This window comes from Chaetodon trifascialis, chromosome 18 (assembly GCF_039877785.1).
Source record: "Chaetodon trifascialis isolate fChaTrf1 chromosome 18, fChaTrf1.hap1, whole genome shotgun sequence".
In the NCBI taxonomy this organism is placed as follows: Eukaryota; Metazoa; Chordata; class Actinopteri; order Chaetodontiformes; family Chaetodontidae; genus Chaetodon; species Chaetodon trifascialis.
Window position 1 is genome coordinate 24,454,012 of NC_092073.1, and position 7,859 is coordinate 24,461,870.

Consider the following 7,859-nt stretch of genomic DNA (forward strand, 5'->3'; position numbering starts at 1 on the left):
GTCTGTCTGTCTGTCTGTCTGTCTGTCTGTCTGTCTGTCTGTCAGCTGCTGGGTCAAGCTTCTCTTCCAGGTTTGTTTCTCATCATTAGTCCGAATTTTTCACTTAGTGTCACATGTTGGCCTCTGAACTCACCTGCCTGTCTGTCTGTCTGCCTGCCTGTCTGCCTGCCTGTCTGTCTGTCTGCCTGCCTGTCTGCCTGCCTGTCTGTCTGTCTGCCTGCCTGTCTGTCTGTCTGTCTGCCTGCCTGCCTGTCTGTCTGTCTGTCTGCCTGTCTGCCTGCCTGTCTGTCCGCCTGCCTGCCTGTCTGTCTGCCTGTCTGTCTGTCTGTCTGTCTGCCTGTCTGTCTGCCTGCCTGTCTGTCTGTCTGTCTGTCCGCCCGCCTGCCTGTCTGTCTGCCTGCCTGCCTGCCTGTCTGTCTGTCTGTCTGTCGGCCTGTCTGTCTGTCCGCCTGCCTGCCTGTCTGTCGGTCTGTTGGCCTGTCTGCCTGTCTGTCTGTCTGCCTGTCTGTCCGCCTGCCTGCCTGTCTGTCTGTCTGTCTGTCTGTCTGTCTGTCTGTCTGTCTGTCTGTCTGTCTGCCTGCCTGCCTGTCTGTCCGCCTGCCTGCCTGTCTGTCTGTCTGTCTGTCTGCCTGTCTGTCTGCCTGCCTGCCTGTCTGTCTGTCTGTCTGCCTGCCTGTCTGTCTGTCTGTCTGCCTGCCTGCCTGCCTGCCTGCCTGTCTGTCTGTCTGCCTGCCTGCCTGTCTGTCTGTCTGCCTGCCTGCCTGCCTGCCTGCCTGTCTGTCTGTCTGTCTGTCGGCCTGCCTGTCTGTCCGTCTGTTGGCCTGTCTGTCTGCGTGCCTGCCTGCCTGCCTGCCTGTCTGTCTGTCTGTCTGTCTTTCTGTCCGCCTGCCTGCCTGTCTGTCTGTCTGTCTGTCTGTCGGCCTGTTTCTCTGTCTGTCCGTCTGTCGACCTGTCTGTCTGTCTGTCTGTCTGCCTGCCTGTCTGTCCGTCTGTCTGTCTGTCTGTCTGTCTGTCTGTCTGTCTGTCTGTCTGTCTGTCGGCCTGTCTGCCTGTCTGTCTGCCTGTCTGTCCGCCTGTCTGTCTGTCTGTCTGTCTGTCTGTCTGTCTGTCTGTTGGCCTGTCTGTCTGTCTGCCTGCCTGCCTGCCTGTCTGTCTGTCTGTCGGTCTGTTGGCCTGTCTGTCTGTCTGTCTGTCTGTCTGTCTGTCTGTCTGTCTGTCTGTCTGTCTGTCTGTTGGCCTGTCTGTCTGTCTGCCTGCCTGCCTGTCTGTCTGCCTGTCTGTCCGCCTGTCTGTCTGTCTGCCTGTCTGTCTGTCTGTCGGTCTGTTGGCCTGTCTGCCTGTCTGTCTGCCTGTCTGTCTGCCTGTCTGTCTGTCTGTCTGCCTGCCTGTCTGTCTCTCAGTCAGTCAGCTGTCTGTGGTTCTTCTTCGGTTGGCTCGACTCGCGCTGGAACCAGAAATCCACTTCCCACTGAGACTGGAGGTAAAGTTGACTTCCTGCTGTCTGTTGATGTGTACTGGTTTCTGCTGGCCAGTATTGGTTGTTGCTGGTCTGTACTGGTCTGTGGTGGCTTCTGGTGTGTGAAATTTCTGCTGTTTTTTCCTGCTTTAGGCCATCAGGACCTTTAACAGCATCCTGGAGTCTCTGAGCAGAGAGCAGAGGAGACTGATCCAGAATGACCAAAACCAGACCCAGATCCTGTAAGACGCCCTGAGACCGCAGAGCTCACGGTTCTCTGGTCGTCCTCACCTCATGTGTACATGTCTACATCAGCACTGACTGCATCATCAGACTGTCTGTCTGCCTGCCTGTCTGTCTCTCTCTCACTCTGCCTGCCTGTCTGTCTCTCTGTCTGTCTCTTGGTCTGTCTCCCTGTCTGTCTCTCAGAGCCCAGATGGCTGCAGCGATTCTGACGGTTGGAGGTGAGTTTTTGGTCTCAAACCGTCTCCTCGTGTCCACAGAACATTCACAGCCTCAGTGAAAATATACTTCTGTCATTTTCTTTGTCCTCCGTCTGTTTGGTCAACAGTCCGTCCTAAGTTTGGGACATACGTTTCCCATAATGCTTTGAGGGGTAGAGACAGTGAGTGTATTTGAGTGAGTCAAAGTGTGTCCTCAGTCTGCTGATGGACAGACGAAGCAGACGAAGACCTGCAGCGCTTCGCCACATGAGACAAAGCTCTGCTCCGTCTCCTCCGGGCGTTTGAAGCTCTGACTCTCGTTATTGGCTCATGTTTCAGACTACGAGCTGCAGGTCAGCCTATCAGAGGCTCTCTGTCGTCTGACTCCCAGGAAGGACCGAGAGCAGAGAGCCAATCAGTGGTTCTCCAGCAGTGACGTCAGCAGCGCCTTCTGTGACATCAGAGATGGAGACTTTGAGGTGGTGAGTGGCTGACCAGTCTGTCTCTCCGTGTTCCTGTCTCACTCGTTCTGACCTGTCTTTCTCTCTCCAGGACTGTCGCCGTTTCCTGAACTTTTTAAACTGTTCCCATGGAGACCAGAGGAGGTGACGAACCTTCAGCAAACCTTACAGTAGTGAAACACACCTGTAACACCTGACGCAGACTCCTTTTCCCTGTGCTTTGTCTGTCAGGGTGTACACCTTCGCCTGCCGCAGAGCCTTTCTGGACTCCACCGAGGTAAACCTTCAGACACGTCACACCTCTGCAGACTCACTGTGTGTTCACCGCCTGCTTTCTGCTTTTCCAGCTCTTTCCTCCAAAAGATGACAAAGTGGAAAAGTTCTGGATAGACTTCAACCTGAGCTCAGGATGTGTGAGCTTCTTCATCAACGAGCCGCAGGTCGCTGCTTCTGGATGACGCTGAATGACTCCGGGATTAGCACAGTTAATGTTAGCAATGTTAGCATGGATCTCTTTTCCACGCTGCTGCCATGTCTCTTTAAATCGTGTCGTGTCTTCCTGTGTCTCAGGGCTTTCTGTGGGGGTCCGTCCACCTGCACAAAGAGGAAGTGGATCATTACACCGTTCAGGTGAAACCTGACGGTCCGTAACCCAACATGTCTTTTCTGTCTCTGTTGTCTCATTTCTCTTTGATCCTCATTAACAGCTGGACAGATTTTTAAATGATCTGTTCCTCATCTCCACGCTAAAACCACATCTGTGTTTTCCCAGGATGCACCGGGGCAGAGATGGTCCTAAGTGTGCAACTGAACAATCCCATCACGCACCACAACAGCAGAGGTCAGACGGTGGTGCTGAACTTTGACTCCGAACACCACCGAGAGCTGGAGGAGGCTGCTGGGAGAGTCTTCATGGTGCCTGTCTGCCTGCTCGCCTGTCTGTCTGACCTGGACTGAGCTTAGACACGTCTCTTCCTCTGAAAGGACACTCGTTCAGTAAACGTCCTGTTTTTCTTTCTCTGAGCAGAAAGTAAAGAGTTCCCCCAGTGTGAAACACACAGGTGGTACAGTCCAGGTCCCCCCCTCTGCTGCCAAACACAATGGAAGATCCTACAGCAGGAAGAAACCACAGAGCAAGAGTCATCTGAAGAGTGAGTCAGTTTAAGATAAGCCTAAGCCTAAGCTTAAGCTTAAGGTTAAGCCTAAATTCAGCAAGAGATAATCAACTCATTAAAACTCAACATTCAACTTAAAATCAGATCCTTTGATCATGCCTGTCTGTCTCTCTGTCTGTCTGTCTCTCTCTCTCTCTCTCTCTCTCTGCCTGTCTGTCTGCCGTCTAGTTCTGCCCCTGTCGTCTCCGAGCAGTGAAGAAGACTCTTCTGTGTTGAAGGTGACGTCACGTTAAAAGCGTGGACAGACAGGAATGAGGACGACAGGCTGCTCAGACGTTGTCATTTCTTGTTTTTCAGCCTTTGGGGAGAAAAACTGCAGAGTTTCTGTTCGATCGCCTCAGAAGCTCGACTCCGACGTTCGACTCAGGTCAGACCGACGCTCTTTTGATTACCAGAGGCACAACGTGATTGGTTAGTATGTGGCCTGTTAGTATTATGGAGGGATTATTCAAAAGACCCAGCTGGTAGAGACCCGCCACCCCTGTCCCAAAACCTCTGAAGAGACAGCGTGGTAACATTTGTGATGGGGAAAAAAATCAGACAACCGCAAAGAGACAAAAAAACAACCCGAGAGACAAAAAATTAACAAAAAGAGACACAAGACAACCAAAAACAGGCATGAAACAACCACAAAGATACACAAGACAACCACAAAGAGACACAAGACAACCGCAAAGAGACACAAGACAACAACGCAAAGAGACACAAGACAACCACAAAGAGACACAAGGCAACCACAAAGATACACAAGACAACCACAAAGAGATAAAAGACAACCACAAAGAGACACAAGGCAACCACAAAGATACACAAGACAACCGCAAAGAGACACAAGACAACCGCAAAGAGACACAAGACAACCGCAAAGAGATAAAAGGCAACCACAAAGAGACACAAGGCAACCGCAAAGAGACACAAGACAACCGCAAAGAGACACAAGACAACCGCAAAGAGACACAAGACAACCAAAAACAGACATGAAACAACCACAAAGAGACACAAGTCGGCAGGGTTAGGGTCTAACTATGACAGATTGTGGATTCCACCACTAACAATGACAAAGCATGCACAGGTGGTGACTGGACATCAGTGCGCTGAGCGGCTGTCACAGGAGAAACGTCGACAGTGAATGGAATCAAGAGCTGCGTTGATTTCATGAAAATCTGAAGGTTTACATGACTGTTGAACCTGTCTGTTTCTCAGGTGTTCCTGTGGGGGCGGAGCTAGAGATCTCACAGGAGCAGACAGAGGAGGTACAGGGGACAGGGGAGGACAGGTACTTCATGTAGATTTCTCAGCAGGAAAACATCAACAGCTTCTCACCTGGATTCTGTTTTTTGTAGGAAGTCTTCAGCTGTGGCAAGAAGAGAGCAGCTCCAGACTCAGGTTTTTAGATTCTCTCTTCTTCTTTACAGAAGACTTCTGTCACTCTGAGTCTCTGCTGCTGTTCATCTTTTCAGTATTTTTTAGCAGTTTGAATGGATGATAATGTTTTCTTCCCTCCACTATTGAAAACATGTAGTGAATCAAATGATACAGAAGAAAGGATGTCATGATGTCCTTACGTGGACAGATTTTCACTGATGTTTTACATATAAGATGTAATTCTGGCCTCACATCAGTTACTGCTGTACTTGCTGCTCTACATGAAGGCTACCTGTCAGACCAAACCGAGGGTTTTTCAGCACAGAGGAGGAGGGCGGAGCCTCAGCCAGAGGGAAAGGGGCCGAACTCACCACCGGAAGGCAGTTTTATTTGCTTTGAATCTTTTCTGTGTAATTCAAAGTTAAAGTTAATCCCTTTGAACTGTCCTCAGTGTTTGAATTGTCTAAATCTGCTGCTCACCTGGTCCCAGAAGGGCTACCTGAGGGGGTGGAGCCACCAGAGGAGGAGGCGGGTCTGTTTGACGGTGGTGTGGAGCCAGATGTCGAGAAGAAGGAGCCCGTCATGGAGTCAGGGATGGAGCTAGAGTCAAACTTAACATCTGGCGTCACAGCTGCCTTCAACACCTTCAAAGTACAACTAGAACAACACTTCACTGTCAGTGCACACGGTGGAAAGATTATTGATTGCTGGAGTGATTACTGACATCATTTGGCTGGTCAATAACTCCCATCGTCCGTAAATAAAAGGCAATAACATCAATTGGTTTCAGGGCTGCTGGCAGAACGTTGAAACTGAAGTTTTACTGTCTTTAAAAGAGTGTCAACAACACGTCTCCTCACTGCTGACGGCTGTCCATCAACACAGGTACCGTCCACTCTAACACACCTGTCCATCCACACAGGTACCGCCCACTCTAACACACCTATCCATCCACACAGGTACCGCCCACTCTAACACACCTGTCCATCCACACAGGTACCGCCCACTCTAACACACCTGTCCATCCACACAGGTACCGCCCACTCCAACACACCTGTCCATCCACACAGGTACCGCCCACTCTAACACACCTGTCCATCCACACAGGTACCGCCCACTCTAACACACCTGTCCATCCACACAGGTACCGCCCACTCTAACACACCTGTCCATCCACACAGGTACCGCGCATTAACAAATATGCAGCCGTGGTCATAAAGTACCGTAAGAACAAACTAATAATGTGCGAGTTGTGAAGTTTCCTTCAAAGTGGAGGAATGACGTATGGACTTGGGGGGGTGGGGGTGGCCGTGGCTCAGGAGGTCCAACTTTGACACCCCCCCCCCCCCGGTTAACAGGAGCTGCCGACCTGCAGACTGGTCCGTTTGTGTATTTCTGTGTGTGTTGTGCAGGTTAGTGTTGCTGCAGATGTTTGAGAACAGCGTCACTGATCAGCTGAACCAACTACAAGCAAACTCCACCAGCCTGAACTCCATCAACTCGCAGATCGTGGTACTGATACACTGCAGGAATACTACAACTTTAAGTGTCCATGTTTACAGAGGCCGCTGTGCTCCTATTGGTCAGCGGCAAACAAAAACCTTCTGTCACGAGATCAATATTTGAGTCACAAAAGTCATCTTCATGGAAAAAGTCACAATATCCTCAGAAAAATGTCATATTCCCAGAAATATTCTTGCTATCTGAGAAAACAGTTGTGATATTTATTTTGAAATCCAGACCAGGTTCAGGCCTCAGACCAGGTTCAGGCCTCAGACCTGGTCCAGGTCTGACTTCTCTGTTTTACTTTCAGAGTTTCTTCCAGTCTGAGATGCAGCGTTTGGGCACCTTCTGTGATGAACACCAGCAGAGGTCAGTCTGATCTGGTTTGGATCCAGTTTAAACTGGTTTAAAGCCTCTGGATCTGCTTCAAACCTGTTTAAACTGTCACAATCCGTTTAAGGCGTGTTCAGACTGACACTGTCAATGTCAAACTGCCAGAAACTTGTTTGGATCTTGTTGATTGTCAAGGCCGAATTTGATCCAGTTTAGATGTATTTGGAAGTTCTGGATTTGTTTTTTGTCACCTTAGATTGAAGTCTTGGGGAAGTCACGAGTCGAGGACAGAAGATCGGACCAGCGAATGATGATGAAGAAAGAAGAAACTTTAAAAGACGTTAAAATGTTTCAGAGCAGATTGTGATGCACAACCGAAAATACTGATCACATTCAGAATGCTGCTGATGATGATGATGATGATGATGATGACATTAGGATACCCTTCATTTACCATACTTCATTCACATTTTAGTCATTTTTCTTTCCACTTGAGTTAAAAGATGTATTTCTTCTTTGAAAGCAGAAAAAAACAACGAAATAAAAACAAAGTCAGTGAATCCAGTTTGGTAGAAAACCAGTTTCCTCCCAGTGCCTTTAAGATGTTGTTGTTGTCCAGGTGAACTGGACTTGAGATGCAGCCACCCTCTCAAGAAACAGCCCAGGACACGTGTCTCACACGTCTGTCCTGAAGAGGCACAAATTTAGATGTATTTCATTTATTTCTTATAATTTGAACAGACGACACCCATAAAAACCACATCAGTGGTTTCAGGGTCAGTTCCTGCTGACCTCTGACCTCCCGTCTGTCGGCCCAGAGTTGGTGCTGGTCTAACAGAGTCCACACTGAAAGCAGGAGAGGTGTTTGTGTTTATGAATGCAGCTGCTGGTTGTCAGGCAGCAAAGTGGCACGAGAGGAAAAACAACGAAATCCCCGAAGAAAACACTCAAGACGACTAATGAGACGCTGTTAGAGACAGACAGGTAGAGAGAGACCGCCGCCCAGGTGTTTCTCTGCTCACTGTTCAACCAAAGCACACGTCTGAAAACCGGCACGAGTGCCGCTTCTGTCCCCCTGAACTGGACCTGAACTGGAGGACAGGTGGAGATGCTGATTGGTTGA